General features: G+C 45.2%; 1 protein-coding gene and 1 long non-coding RNA gene across 8 annotated transcripts in view; one reads left to right on the forward strand and one right to left on the reverse strand.

Moving 5' to 3' along the window:
* Nucleotides 1-15,470, reverse strand: part of SCUBE3 (signal peptide, CUB domain and EGF like domain containing 3) — a 785,923-nt gene that overhangs the window by 234,184 nt on the left and 536,269 nt on the right. The window lies entirely within an intron of this gene.
* Nucleotides 1-15,470, forward strand: part of LOC138520988 (uncharacterized) — a 258,021-nt gene that overhangs the window by 194,078 nt on the left and 48,473 nt on the right. Inside the window, exon 3 of the long non-coding RNA XR_011282901.1 lies at nt 14,471-14,581. This is a non-coding gene — a long non-coding RNA (uncharacterized lncRNA). The remainder of the gene's footprint in view (nt 1-14,470; nt 14,582-15,470) is intronic.

Below are 15,470 nucleotides of genomic sequence, written 5' to 3' on the forward strand. Positions count from 1 at the left end.
TTGTCTAATATGAAAATATGAAAGTATGCATCGTTCATTTCCAAAGTGGCATATAATCTCCCTGCACTAGCATCGGAATTACCTCTTGTAGTGGTGTCTTTCAAAACATTTGAACTCTGAGTGCATTGTGAAGTCTTGTTTTGGGACAGAGGTAGACTGGCAAAATCCCTATATGCCATGCATATGGAGGCTCACCATTGCCCCGTTTAGACACACTTCTGCTACCTCTGCTTCTAATAGTTGACAATGTTCTGGGGATGTTTTTGACTTTCTTGGTGGGATGTTGCTTAGCATCATGTGAAATTCCATACAGTACTCTTTTTGGACAGTGCCTACGTCGTACATGTTGGTATGCACTGCCATGCCTGGGCATAAGATGGCATAAAATGGCCTCCTACCTAGGAAACATGGGTGGATACCTGGTGTAGGCTATGACTTGGATGCTGCATCTGGGTTTTACTTGGTCCCTGTGAGCCTGTCTGCCATCCCTGTACTGGCTTCGATACCTTTCTTTTCTTTTTTAAACATCTTTTTTATTAGCATTTAAAGTTTAACCGGCACCACGTGCCAATATTCCCCTCTGTCCCCCCGCCCACTCCTGGCATAGGCACACAGTTATTATAATACATTTTGAACAGCTTATCCATAATGATGCGTACATGAACCAGCTCTACATCAAGGTCGTTCCATACTTATGGTAGGTATGGTTATGCATCTTACACGTTTGATTATGCAGTCCTCTTGTAACGTGTTCGCTTCTCTGTTTCAAGATGTTCAGTGGGGTGCTGTGGGATCGCTGTCATCGGTATCAGACTGTCTAATCGGGAAGTGTGTTTAAGCATCCCACATAGTTCTATCGTTACATCGACTACGGTTTATTGAACCCCATCCACTTTCTATGTCATTACAATATAACACATCTGCCTTCCAGTCAGCGATTTGTGGGTTCTGTTTCCCCCTCACCCCACCCACAGCATGGCTACCCGTCTCTTAGCTAGTATTAGTGCAGCCCAACCAGTTTCCGGGTATGCTTGTGTATCATTTTAGTATAGCCTAGCAATGCCATCATCGGGTCCGGATCTATCTTCTGACCTACGACTCCACTAATGTTCTTGAATACCTGTTCCCAAAATTGTTCTATTCCCGGGCATCCCCAGGCCACATGGAGAAACTCTGCTTGCGTACTGTTGCATCTGATGCATCTACCCGCAGTGTCCGGGAAGTAGTCCTTCAATTTAGCCGATGTGTGATAAAATTGATGTAGACATTTAAAATTGATGAATTTAAACCTTGCATTGATAGTTCCCTTTCTAGTTATTTCACAGCAGTATTTCCACATTTCTTCCGAGATTTCCCGACCAAGAGTCCCTTCTCATATCCTCCGTGTCGAGCCCCTCTCTGTCTCCCCAGTGTTCATGCACATTTCATATATTCCTGATATTTCTCTATTGCCCAGTCCGCCTTGAAGAAGTCTATCCAGTGTGCGGGGAAACTTGTGGTTGCTCAGGAAAAGTTGTGAACAATTGTCGCAAGGTGACCTGCAATCTATAATACAGGAATATGTCCAGCCCTGATAAATCTCCTCTTTCCCTCATCTTATCCAATGTTATGAACTTCCCCTCGGGGAAAAGACCCCCAAAGTGTGTCACACCCAATCACCAGGGCAACAAACCCTGCCTCGCTAGTGATGGGTATCCTGCGGATGTGTGTCACAGGGAGCTTGGGGGAATAAAGGACCTCTCCCTTGCTTTTGTTTTCTATGCAGGTCCAGGCACTGCACGTTACCTCTACCATATTCAATGCCTGTTGCGTTCTATCTGGCGAAGTGAGAATAATTGAGTGCAGCAGCGCGGGCACCACGATTGTCCACATGTCTTCTGTCCCCCTGTATTTCATACCAGTACCAGAGAAAACTCCCCTGCTCCACATAGTAGTAGGTTTCAAATTCTGGTAATGCCAGACCGCCCCCTTGTATGGGTGCAACTAGCTTTCCCCATGACCCCCTGGGCTGCTCACACGCCCAGATAAACCGTAGTATCGATGATTTCAGGTCTCGGAAAATATTCTCATGGGATCATTATAGCAGCATTCAAAAAGACGTATACAAATCTGGGTAGTAAGGTCATTTTAACCACAGATATCCGGCCATACAGATTAAGAGGAAGGTTCTTCCATCTGAACATGGCTTTCTTAGCTTGTTCCAATACTCTTATGTAGTTACTATTGTACACCATTTTGTAATCCCTAGCTATGTTAATCCATAGGTAGCGGGTTTGGACCAGATGTCACTGGAATCCCCATCAGCTCCAAATTGTTGCACATCCATCATAATTGGGTCTAGGCTTGTGTTGGGGTCCTTAACGAACACTACCATGTCATCTGCGTATAATGATATCACCACCCTGTGTGTGTGCAATTGGACTCTGCAGTGTAAGTGCAGTTCCCTATTTCTTTCCGCCAGTGCCTCTATTGCCAGGGCAAACAGCAATGGTTAGAGGGTGCAACCCTGCCGGGTTCCCCTACCAAGCGCTATAGTCGATGTTAGCTGGCCATTCACCCTTATTTTGGCCACCGGTTGCATATATAGCAACGCGATCATGTCTATGTACTGCTCCCCCATCTCCATGCATTGCAGTACGGAGAACAAAAACGGCCACTCGATCAAATAGAACGCCTTAGTGGCGTCCAGTAAGGCTGCCACTCTTGAGTCCTCCTGTTGCACCGTGGCTATCAATCCGAACATTCTTCTGAGCCCAAAGGAGCATCATGGATGAGAGTCAGGCTGCCAGGATTTTAGCCAAAATCTTACTGTTCATGTTGATAAGCGATATTAAACAGTAGGAGGAGCAATCATTACAGGGCTTATCTGGTTTTAAAAGAACCACTAGCATTGCCCCTCTCAGAGATTCTGGTAAGTACCCCTCCTCCAGTCTGTGCTGAAACATTTCCAGCAAGTGGGGGGCTAGTCTGTCAGCAAGGGGGTTTATAAAATTCTGCCGTAAGCCCATCGGGGCCCGGTGATTTCCCAATGGGCAGGGTTTTGAGCTATGTACTGCTCCCCATCCCCATGCGTTGCAGTACAGAGAACAAAAACGGCCACTCGATCGAATAAAACGCCTTAGTGGCCTCCAGTAAGGCTGCCACTCTTGAGTCCTCCTGTTGCACCGTGGCTATCAATCCGAACATTCTTCTGAGCCCAAATGAGCATCATGGATGAGAGTCAGGCTGCCAGGATTTTAGCCAAAATCTTATTGTCCATGTTGATAAGCGATATTAAACGGTAGGAGGAGCAATCATTACAGGGCTTATCTGGTTTTAATAGAACCACTAGCATTGCCCCTCTCAGAGATTCTGGTAAGTACCCCTCCTCCAGGCTGTGCTGAAACATTTCCAGCAAGTGGGGGGCTAGTCTGTCAGCAAGGGGGTTTATAAAATTCTGCCGTAAGCCCATCGGGGCCCGGTGATTTCCCAATGGGCAGGGTTTTGAGCTATGTACTGCTCCCCATCCCCATGCGTTGCAGTACAGAAAACAAAAACGGCCACTCGATCGAATAAAACGCCTTAGTGGCGTCCAGTAAGGCTGCCACTCTTGAGTCCTCCTGTTGCACCGTGGCTATCAATCCGAACATTCTTCTGAGCCCAAATGAGCATCATGGATGAGAGTCAGGCTGCCAGGATTTTAGCCAAAATCTTACTGTCCATGTTGATAAGCGATATTAAACGGTAGGAGGAGCAATCATTACAGGGCTTATCTGGTTTTAATAGAACCACTAGCATTGCCCCTCTCAGAGATTCTGGTAAGTACCCCTCCTCCAGGCTGTGCTGAAACATTTCCAGCAAGTGGGGGGCTAGTCTGTCAGCGAGGGGATTTATAAAATTCTGCCGTAAGCCCATCGGGGCCCGGTGATTTCCCAGTGGGCAGGGTTTTGATGGCATTCAGCACCTCGGCTAGCGTCAAAGGACAGTGCAGATGTTCCTCTGCTCATCCGTGCACCAATGTAGAGCCACCTGATCCAAATATGTGTCTATTTACGCTTGGAATGCACAGGTCTGAGAAGAGCATAATTGTTGATAAAACTCAGAGAACTTCTGTAATATCTCTTTGTCCACAAACTGATCCACCCCTTGTTCGTCCGCTATGGCTACAATCCTGCCCCTGAGTTATCCATCTTTGTCGCCCTTGCCAGTGTCCTCCCTGGGGTCTGTCCCTCCCTGTATTGGCGTATAGCCACTTGGCCTCCTAAGTATTTAACCTCCCTAAGTGCTAGTGCCTGGAAGTCCTGTAGGCGTTTCGTGATCTCTGCCTGTTCCTGGTTTGTTGGAGTGGGAGTGGCCCTCTGCAATGTTCCTTATGCTACATTTTTTGTCGGCTAGTTCCCTCCTAATTTGTCTTAGTATCCCTGCTTCTTTGGATATACAGTCACCCCTTATCACACACTTAAAACATTCCCACAGTGTCCCCGCTGATCCCACTGTTCCCACATTAATGTCATTTAAAAAAGTTATCTATGGCTGTTGTCAGGCCTTCCCGAAACACTAGGCCTCATTATATATTTGGCGGTAGCCTTGCCGGTAAAATCGGCAGGCTGCTGCCAAACTTTCAAAAAATTCCAGCACCCGCGAATGGCCAATTACTGGGTCATTATGGCCCTGTACTTGCCCATTTGCGGGCGCCGGAATGGAATGCTCCTCATTCCCTTTGAGCCCCAGAGGGCTCAATGAGAATGGGGAGGTCAGATGCACCGGCACCATTCAGAATGGTGCTGGTGCATCCGACATGCTCTGCTCGTGGGTGCCGGTACGGCAGCCAGGTCAGATCTGGCGGCCGTAATGGCACCCACGAGCAGAACTCGTAGTTTGCCGGTCCGGTAACTACGGTACCGCCAAGCTTGCTGGTACCGTAGTTACCAGAGCAGCAAACTTATAATGAGGCCCACTGTGTCTGTGAGGCCGTTGCTCTTGATACGGAAGTTTCTCCCTGATCCGACCTGTTAGCTCAACGACCAACAGCACAGGAGCGTAGTCTGACAGAGTGTGGGCTAGGATCCTCACCTCCCTCACCTGGTCCAACAGAGACTGCGAGAAAGAAGTCAAACCTTGACGCTGAGTTATGGGGTGTCGAGTGACACGTGTATTGCCGCTCCGTCTGTTGTCCGACTCTCCAATATGTCCTCCACCTCCCACATGAGAGCCATGCTTCGTATCTTGCTCGTCACCCTTACCCCCGCCCAGTGACCTTCCCCTGGTCATGCATTGGGATCATGACTGCGTTGAAGTCGCCAGCCCAAATTATCTCTCCCGGTGGTAGCAATCCCCAGTCGCTGATCTATCCAATCTAAAGTGTCTATCGTATCCTGGTTGGGGCTGTAGTAATTAATTAACGAGTATCAATTCACTTGAATAGTGCCCTGGACTATAAGGGCCCTTTCCCTCCCCGTCGTTGGTGACACTTGTCTGACGGGAACCCAACGAGCGGTGTATGGGGGTGCCCACCCACTTGCATATGTAGAGTATGACGCAAAGTATCTGTGGCAACCCCAACTCTTCCCAAACTTAGACTCTGTTTCCGAGATGAAGTGGGTCTCTTGTAGAAAGGCAATCCCAACCTGGTGCCGCTGCATATACAACAGTACCCTCCAACATTTCGACGGACAGTTTAGCCCCCACACATTCCAGGTAATACAACTAAGTGTTGCCATCAGTCTTTGTTAGGGTATGAATTACTCCAGGGAACTGATCCCTCAACCCTGTTGTCCTTTTTGAGTCCTTTAGTCTACACCGTATAGTCTCTGCACTGTATGAATGTTTTATGATGCTCATGACGGTTATGTCGCCCCTCTCTCCCCCACCCACAACCACAATTCGTCAGTAAACTTCAGGCCCCTCCCCAACCTCCCTTGAACACTCTTAACGCCTCACCCAGCTGGACCCCTTTCCCTCCTCCCCCGCTGAATACCCCAACTCATCAGCATTCTCCCTTTCCTTACTATCTACTGAACTGGCCCTCCGCCTCAGGGATAGCTATGAGACCAGTCCTCCGCCCTAACCACAAGAATGTGTGGTTGCCCCCAATGCACACAAACTGGGTTCAATCTTACTTAGATGTCATGTATTATTAAAGGATATGCTTAGTCAACTTACGATCACCCATTGTTTCCTCGTGGCCGAGGGTTCCTTGGTAGCGTTTCTATGAAAGCATTGGCCTCTTCGGGGGTTTGAAAGAAGAGTGCTCGCCACTCATGCTCGATGCATAGCTTGGCCGGGAACAGCATTATTGCAAACTGTATGCCTCTGTCTCGCAGTTGTTTTTTTTTACTTCAGTGTATGTTCTCATGGAAGCTTGCACTTTGTCGGAGAAGTACGGGAAGAGTCTGATTGTGTCCCCTTTGTATGTCACTGTCCCCTTTTCTCGTGCCTTGCAGAGGACTACATCTCGATTACGATAATTCAACATGCGGGCTATGATCGGGCAGGGTGGTGCACCTGGGATCGGCTTCTTTCCACTAGGTATCCGGTGTGATCTTTCAACTATATCTACCGCCGAGAATCCTTTTGACCCCAGTGCTTCTCTTAGTATTTCTTCCACTAGTGGTTTGATGTTTCTTTGCTCCACCGTCTCCGAAATTCCGACTATCCTAAGGTTGTTCCTCCGTGACCTAGATTCCAAATCATCCTATTTGTCAATAAGCTCTTTCAGTGTTCGCTGCATCTGTGTTCGCTGGTAGCTTCTGTGGACTTATCCTCTACCCTGGACACTCTTTGCTCTACCACATCTAACCTCTCACCATGTTTGTCCATGCAAACTTGCATGTGGTCGACTTTGCAGGTGAGAGTGTTTAGTTTCCCATCCAGGGACTGTATACTGGATTGTAGTTGGTTAAACATCACCTTAATGTCCTGAAAGGCCACCGCCGGGTCTTGGGCTATCGCCTGATTTTGGTCCTCTTGGGAGTCTTCCATTGACTTGTTGGGAAGGTGGATCGAAATGCAGTTTGGACTGCTGCTTACCCCCTTTGCTGGGCTTGGACATCTCTGCACCCCTGAGATCTGTACAAGGTGAGTGCTCTGTGTCAGTTTTGTGCTTGGGATCAGTGTTTGTTCTGTTTGGTAAGTGTCCAGTCTTGCTCTCTGGAGTTCTTATGGTTCTTGAGCTTCTAGATCTTGGTACTCTCTGTGAGGATTAACCAGCAGGAGCAGGGAATTCTCCGTCTTTTGTACAGTCCCAAGTTAACTATCTACTGTTGTGACCACCCTTGACTCTGGCTTGGTGGCCCTTTCTCACCAGTGTTCTCAGTGCAGCCTCTGTTCTTCTGAGAGGGGGAGTCAAGAGTTCTCTCTGATTCCTGCTTGTGCTAATTGGTGGTGTGCACGGGAGTCAACCGCAGCGGTCCGTGCATTTGTTGAGATGTTACATGGTGTGCTTTCCTCCCTCCATAAACGGCCTCCCTGTTTCGCTCAGTGTGGTTTCTACGGGGGCTATTCACCGGCACAAGGATTCACAGTAATGGACTGGAACTGTAGTCAGTCACTTTCCAAGTCTCTATGGCTTCAGGCACCGGAGTCTGGACATGGACATGACTGTGTAGGCTGAGCCGCGGAGGTTGGGGCTGGGCCCTTTTGTATTTCCCCTTCCGTGGGCCTTCTCTGGGTTTGCTAGCATACCATATATTGCGCGCAGGGGCATCCACTCCACACACCGCTGATTTCCGTTTTTGATATGGACTTGTAGCATCAGTTTCTCTGGCTTTCTGCGCATCTGTTTCTCCGGCCTTCTGCGCCACATGTCTGGGTCCTGTTCCAAGTATGGTCGGGATCAAGTGTGCACCATTGCGTACATGTTGGTATGCAGTTCACTGGCGCACATGAGCGTCTTATTGAGCCCAGCTAACCCCAATAGCAACTTAAGCAGCAAGATTATCTACTTAGTCTGTCACTCAGGTCTTCCTTGATTTCCGCGGCAATTAGTTCGTGCAGGTTGCGTCCGTGCTCACAGAGCTGTTGTCTGCTTCTGCCTTAATCTGGGTTTTATGCGTTGTCCTAGGGGAGTTCGCTAAACCCAGAACAAACGGTCTTGCAGGCTTGATCACACGCAGCTGTCCTGGTGTTCTCCTGGCGGGTGAATGTCTTGTTTGGGAGGCTCTGCGCTCCCGGACGGACTGTTTCTTTAGGATGTCTTGCCTTCACGTGGCTGTCCTCCTCTGCTGGCGGGCGTACCCTATGTGCGAGGCGTGGTGGCTATCCACGCTCTGCCGCGTCCCGCGACCAGGACTTCCTATGCTCACTGGGCAGCAGTCACCTTATGTACCTCTTTGTGGCGGCCAGGGTCTCCCACACGCCGCCTCCGCCGTTGTGTCGGGGCTGGGCTGCAGCGTCATCCATCTCCTCCTCCCTCATCTGGAGCCGCTCCACCTCGGGCTTCCCGTGTCCTCACCGTTTTTTACTTTGCTGGGGCCGATTTGCTTTGAGATTTCGTCTCATAGGAGGCATTTACTTAAAACTCCAAACCCAGTTCTTAGCACTCAGAGTCCATCGAGGGGAAACCGTTGGATACTTGCTGGATCTTTGTGGGTATGCAGGAGCTCACAGGCCTGCGGCCATCTTGGCTGGGCTCTCTAGCGAGTGCCCCTCATACATTTTTTTTTTTCTTGTTGGAAATTCTGGGGCTGTGCCCAGGATATCGGGACACATTGAATGCATGGTAGGGCTGTGGTGACCCTTGAAATTAAGGAGTTATTTAATCTCTTCTAGAACTAATCATTCCCCTTCTTGAATTGCTGCATTCAGAAAACTGTTTGAATACTCTTAGCGTGTCTTTCCCCTTTTTAGCCGTCTCACGTTTTCCCCCATCTCTTTGCCAAAATGTTGTTCCCCATTGAGAGGCTTGTAGATGAGAGGAGTGTGAGGGGTCAGAGTTGAGAGACGAACACAAAGTGGTAGTGTATTCAACATCAGACATCTATAATATCCAACTGGCCCTAAAAAGACTCTCTACTCTTTGGTTGTCTTTAGAGAAAGGGTTTTTTTCACTGCCTTGACCTTTTCAGATTGAGGTTGAACTAGTCCATTCCGTACAAAGAACCAAAGATAATTTACTGTAGCTCTAGCGAGATGACATTTCTTTGGATTTGCAGTAAGTCCTGCTTTTCTCAGCGCACTAGTAACCAAGTGTAGATGGTACATATGTTCTCTCCAAGATTTGCTATGGGTGATAATATTTAACATTACGTTTATTGCTCAAATGAGCTTTATCATAATACACAAACAAATTGAATACAACAACCACACCAGCTGCACACATATCCGGTGCGCCCACGCACCATACAACAATCTCTCTACTGACTTGAACTACGGTTCCCCAAGGCCGTTCAACCTACCAGCGCTTTGAGGTCATACCAGTGATACATAAGGCGCTATATAAATGCCCAGTAACATAACATGACATTAAGGTTAAGATACAATTATTCAATTAATGACAGTTACATAAATAAAATAAACACACATCGCAATTTGCTTAATCCTAGTTGACAAAAATTACTAAAAAAAAACACTACATGGCCTCCAAAACGGTCAGGGTATAGTGCATAGGCAGAAAGTGTGCTGATGTTACCGAAGAATGGGGTGACATCTGGTAAGGACATTCATCACTGCAGTTCCTTGAGAGTCAATACTACTGCCCGCAATATACAAATACCTAGGCCAAGATTGTCTGTCAGCATTAGTTGTTCAGTTTAGGCATTTTTCCCACCAGCTTGAGTAATTCATTCCATATGTTAAAAAGAGCAATGCGCATTGATTTATGTCCAGAGTTCAGACTATACCGCCAGAATGACTCGCTCTTAATACTGTTATAATCTGAGATTTAGGGACCCAGCATTTCCATATGCAGAGGACCATATTCCAAGCACTCCGTCAACACGTGCTGGGCTGTCTCCAGTTTACCTGCTAGACCACAAGAGCAGCAGCGCCTCCCCTCTTTTGGAATTCCCTGCTATGGGGCGATAGAAGCTAATACTGGCAGTCTACCAATTCGCGATAGTAATAGGAACCTACGTAGTTCTGGGGAAGGACAGAAATTGATATAGCATTGAGGTACTTTATATTTATGATGAAGCTGGTCAACAATGGGGCGATAACTACTGAGCATAGCAAGATGTGCATAATTTGCACACCAATCCCATTGCTCCAGTTTATGAGTAGCCTTCTTAACCAATTCCTGCAGGCTGTCCTCCTAAATGAGTTTTCATCCCATATTTTCAAAACATGCGTGTGTAAGTGATACCAGCAAGTCGGAATCGGCGATAGGGACTTGCTGGCCCAATAAGTCTAACAATGGAGATACTGGAGTATTACGAGATTTCAAATATATTATGATTCTCCTCTTCATTACCATGGCAGCTAGTGATATGAGGCCTAACTCCAGGCAGATAATTTCAACCGGAAAGCTAGGGCTCAGTTCCAGCATTTTCCACCAGAATCAGCCCTCCAACACATCCAACCAAGCAAAGTCTTTCATACTAATAGTTTCCAGACCGTATGATACAGAAGGACATAAACATTTCCTGTAGAGGGTAAGAATATCTTGCTTCAACCAGTTCTACATAGTCGGTCTTAGTAGTAAATTCAACTCCTAAATATGTGTAGCTATGGACACGCTCTATAGTATTCCCATCAATAACCAAGGTAGGACCAGAGACCTTTTTATATGAGTAGTTCATTACCTTCGTCTTCTCAAAACTCTAAATAAGGTTGTGGTTCCTAGCATACTTTAAAAGCACTTCCATTGATCTTTTAAGGCCAGTAAATGTGTGGTTGAATAAGATCAAGTCATCTGCATAAGAAAGACAAGAAACTTTAGCCCCCGTTAACTTAGGTGGGTAGATGTGAGCCAACTGAAGCGTTTCCAGTAATTCAGCCACATATATGTTGAATAACAAGGGGCAAGAGAGCACCCCTGTGTTATGCCTCAGTTTGTTCTTACCGGCGCTGACACCATGCCACTGTTGTTCAACCTAACCATCTCCCATAACCTATATTTTCAATATATGCAGTGTGAAAAGAATCGTAGGGCCGAAGAATGTGATCCATTAACCTTTGAAAGGTAGCTGGTGCTCCATATAAATCAAAAGGCAGGACTTTAAATTGAAAAAGGCCTAGGGGAGTGGAAAAAGCTGTTTTAGGTTGATCTGCGGGATTAAATGGAACTTTCCAATATTCCTTAGTCCAATCAATCATAGAGAGATAGACCACATTTCCCAAACTGTCAATAAGATCATCAATTCTAGACATGGTGTACTGTCGAATTGGGAAACTTTGTTAACTTTTCTAAACTCTATGCACAATCTCCACGATTGATTTGATTTAGTGACCAACACAATAGGGGAAGACCATGACCTTTGAGATGGTTCTATAATATGAGCCTTTAACATGTTTTCCAACTCTTCTTGAATGATCTTCTTTCTACTCTCAGCTGCCATATGTTCTTTCAACAGTTGAGCAGTTTGAGATAACGGTAAAGAGGCTTTCTCTCATTTTCCCATGTTTCACGTAACATATCTAAAACTTCTCTTGGTTCTCGCCCATATAATAGTTCAAATTGAGAGACTCTTGTAGAAGATTGTGGAATTTTTCTAATGGCAAAAAGGGCCCATGGTGTCATAACATCCCAATTCTTTCCGTCCACTGCTACTAGTTTCTTTAATATGTGTTGCAAGGTCTTATTGAATCACTCAACCAATCCATCAGTTTGGGGGTGATAGAGGTACGCAAAGTTTTAATCTGAAGAATCTCCTTATTTTTTTGTTTTATTTATTACATTTTTTGTACGCCCACCCAGGGGTATCACGGCGTAGTTGTACAAGAATACTTAATCTTAGTTTTTGCATATACATAGTTACATTAGGTTGAACTAGTTACATAAGAACACGAAAGCTTCATAACATGGCAGTTAAGCTAATCGTGGGCTTGTTACTTAAATAGAGAAAGCTTTTGTTACTTGCTGGACAAACATAACAGTGGTGTTAACATTAGTTCTCAAAAGAAACAATCTAGATACTTACATGGTGACTACAGTACAGTCTTACATTCAGAGAGAGTACAGTGCTTGTACACATGGCTATGCCTCTATCATAGCATTAGATTTTGTTAAAAAGCCAGGTTTTGAGGAGTTTCTTAAATTTGATGAGTTAGGGCTCGCTGCTAATGTTTGCTGGGAGTGAATTCCAGATTCTAGGGGGTTAGTACGGGGAAGCTGGAACTGCCTGTTCTTACATTATTGAAGCGAGGAATGAGTAGGTGCGTGTTTGTGTTGGATCTCAGAATTCTGGTTATGTTTTTGCGTTTAAGGCTTTTGTTAAGATAACTGGGGGCGATACCTGTGACAAATTTGTGTGTAAGGGTAAGGGTCGTATGGAGAAACCTGGCTTGGATGGGTAGCCAGTGTGCCTCTCTCCTGTGTTGCGAAATATGATCAATTTTTATGCCTAATGCTGCTCTTAAGGCTTTATTCCAGAGTAGTTGCATTTTGTTTATATTTTTTTTAGGTGCCTAGTATGAGTAAGTTACAAGAATCGATCTTGGCTAGTATGAGAGCTCTAGCGAGGGTGATGCAATTTTGTTTTGTGAGGAAGGGTCGGCTCAATGCAATGAGTTTGGCAGTATAAACTGTGGAAGAGGCGAGAGCACTGATATATTTACTCATTGTGAGACTAGAATCCAGAGAGACCCCTAAAGTTTTAAAGTTTTAACTTGATTAGCTATGGTGATGGGGGTGCCGTCAATGACTATGGCTGCATATTGAGGATGGAGTTTGGCTAGCCGGGTGGGTGCGCCTACTATGGGTATCTCTGTTTTTTCTCCCGTCAGACAGCGACTATTTGCTGCCATCCATTTCTGAATGATAGAATAGATTTTGTTCACACAGATAGTATCCTGTTCGAGATTGCCTGATATTGGGATAAGAATGTGTGTATCGTCAGCAAAATTTGTATAAATTACTCCCAATGCGTCTAGTGCTGCAAAGAGTTATTTATTGTAAGCATTATAGAGCGTTGGGGATAGGCAAGAGGGACTGAGATGGGGTCTACTGCTACGTCACCTATGGCTACTCTGGATGTACCGTATGAAGGAATTATTTAATCCATTCTGTGGCTTCATTTGAGAAATGGAAGTTGTTAGCTGAAGTTAGGCATAGTTTATTGTGATCTACTGGATTGAATGCGGCAGACAGGTCGAGTAGTAACAGATGCAAAGTTTCCCTGAATCCCTAACTGTGTCCATCTGATTTTTCAGATCAAGCTAGGCTGTCTCGGTGCTGTGACCGGGGCGGAAGCCTGATTGTCTTTCCCCTAATAGTTGATTACTTTCAAGGTGAGTTTGGACTTGGGTGTAGGTAATTTTTTCTATGATTTGTAGAAGGAATGGGACTGTGGTAATGGGTCTGTAGTTGGTGGGGATGGTGGGGTCTAGGGAGGGTTTTTTAAGTAGGGGGTGACCCAAGCTTCTTTGATGCTTGTTGGTGTAGTGTTGGTGTCAAAAGAGGCATTAATGAAGTTAGTGATGGTGGGTGCTAGGGTGTGGGTACAGATCCTACCTAGTTTGTCAGGAAAGTTGTCTCCTTTACAATTAGAGGGCTTGAGTGACGCTATGGATTTTAGCACTTGATCCACAGTCACTGGGGTAAAATGGAATTCCGGTATGTTAGTTGTAGGATCTTTGTGTAGCGTAGCTCTGAGGTGGTTCCTAGAAAAAAAAATTGCAAGTCGATTTTATTTTGCAATCTGATTATCTTTGTGGCTAGTTTGTCTTGGATGGTGGTACACCATGCTTTGCTTGCTATGACTGTACTAGGAGGACATGAAGGGGTTTCCAGTTCTTTGATGATGGCGAATAGCTCTTTACTATTTGGGGTAGCATTGGAAATTTGTGCATTTAGGGAGTTGGCTTTCTACGTGTATACTTCCAACTTATAGGATTTAGATACTAGTTGTAGTTCTCTTTTGGATTCTCTGGTGGGGTTTCCTTCACTTCAGACATGAGTTTACTCATAAAATTAGATCCTTGTTCAGTCAAGATCTCCTTTCGGGTAACCAACTCTTGAGAAAATGCTTTATAATCTGTTGTGAGGTGTTATTCGCAAGGGAAAATCTTCAGGATAACGGGTTGCATAGTCCAGTATCACTAATATGTATCAGTTTCCCAACCTTGAAGGTTCCAAGGGTCCAACTATATCTATACCTATACATGAAAAAGGTATGTCTATGATATGTAAGGGTTGTAAGGAAACTGGAGGAAGTACCTGGGTACTCGTTTTCTGACAAAGGGCACAAGTACTGACAAAATTCTTTATATTAGCATTTATCCCTGGCCAATAGAATCGGTTCTCAATTTTGGCTTGGTTTTTAGCTGTTCCTAGATGCCCACTTTTCAGATGAGAATGAGAAATTTCTAAAACAATTTTTTTATGCCTTTTTAGGTACTACTATTTGTGACCTAGGAATACCATCAGGTTCAACACCTCCCGTATACAATACCCCAGCTTTTAAGAAGAAGAATGGTCCACCTTTGTCCCTTCTTCGCTCCTCAGGTAAGACCTGCAAAAATGACTCAGCAAATAAGGGATCATTTCTTTGGGCAAAGGCTACATCAGGAATAACCTCAGACTATTCTTCAGCTACATGGATTGGCTTTACCGTTGGTCCAATTGGGGGCTCTATACCTGCTTCTCCAAGACCTTTAGTTCCTCTCTGTTGCATCACAACCCTTGATTTCTTGAGGTTTAGGAAATAGAGGCAATTACAAAATGCTTTGGACTATTCTCTTCCCTGCTTTAATTTGGTAGGGTTTTTCCCATTGTTTTGTATCATCACTTTTACATCTCCTCTATAGTAGGGTCTATGACACTAGCTAATACATCTAAGCCATATCGCCTGGCCAAACCTGACTTAAAGGGCAGTCTAATGTAAGTACCAGGAGGGGGAATAGGGATTACATCAGTGGGTATTCTCCCCTACTACTGTATAAGTCAAATACTATAGAATATTCAGTGGCAAAGGTAGGATTGGAAGCTCTCTTACAAAGTTTATCAAACTTAAGGGTCCCCCAGTTTGTGTCAACTGAATTCAATCCCACTTCTGACAATATATGTGAGGGGTCAGAAATGATAGGTGTACACCAAGTGTAGTGTTTTCAACATCAGACATCTTTATTAAACTAAAAGGGTTGGATAAAGGCACCTCTGTCCCTATCCTATAGAGAGGTTCCCTACATAGGAAACTTAAACTAAAGATCAGTCTGTGTCTCTTCATCAAAATAATATACTCTGTGCTTCTGTGCAAATATACTAATCTGACCCTCACACTAGAATTGAACAATTTACAGTGTAAGGGCAGTGTCTCTGATGTAGGTTTGGTAAAAAGTGTTAAAAAACAAGTAGATAAATCCAACAAAACAATCCTTGGATCCATAGGGTGGTT

This window comes from Ambystoma mexicanum, chromosome 13 (assembly GCF_040938575.1).
Source record: "Ambystoma mexicanum isolate Mex_15411 chromosome 13, UKY_AmexF1_1, whole genome shotgun sequence".
Lineage (NCBI taxonomy): Eukaryota > Metazoa > Chordata > Amphibia > Caudata > Ambystomatidae > Ambystoma > Ambystoma mexicanum.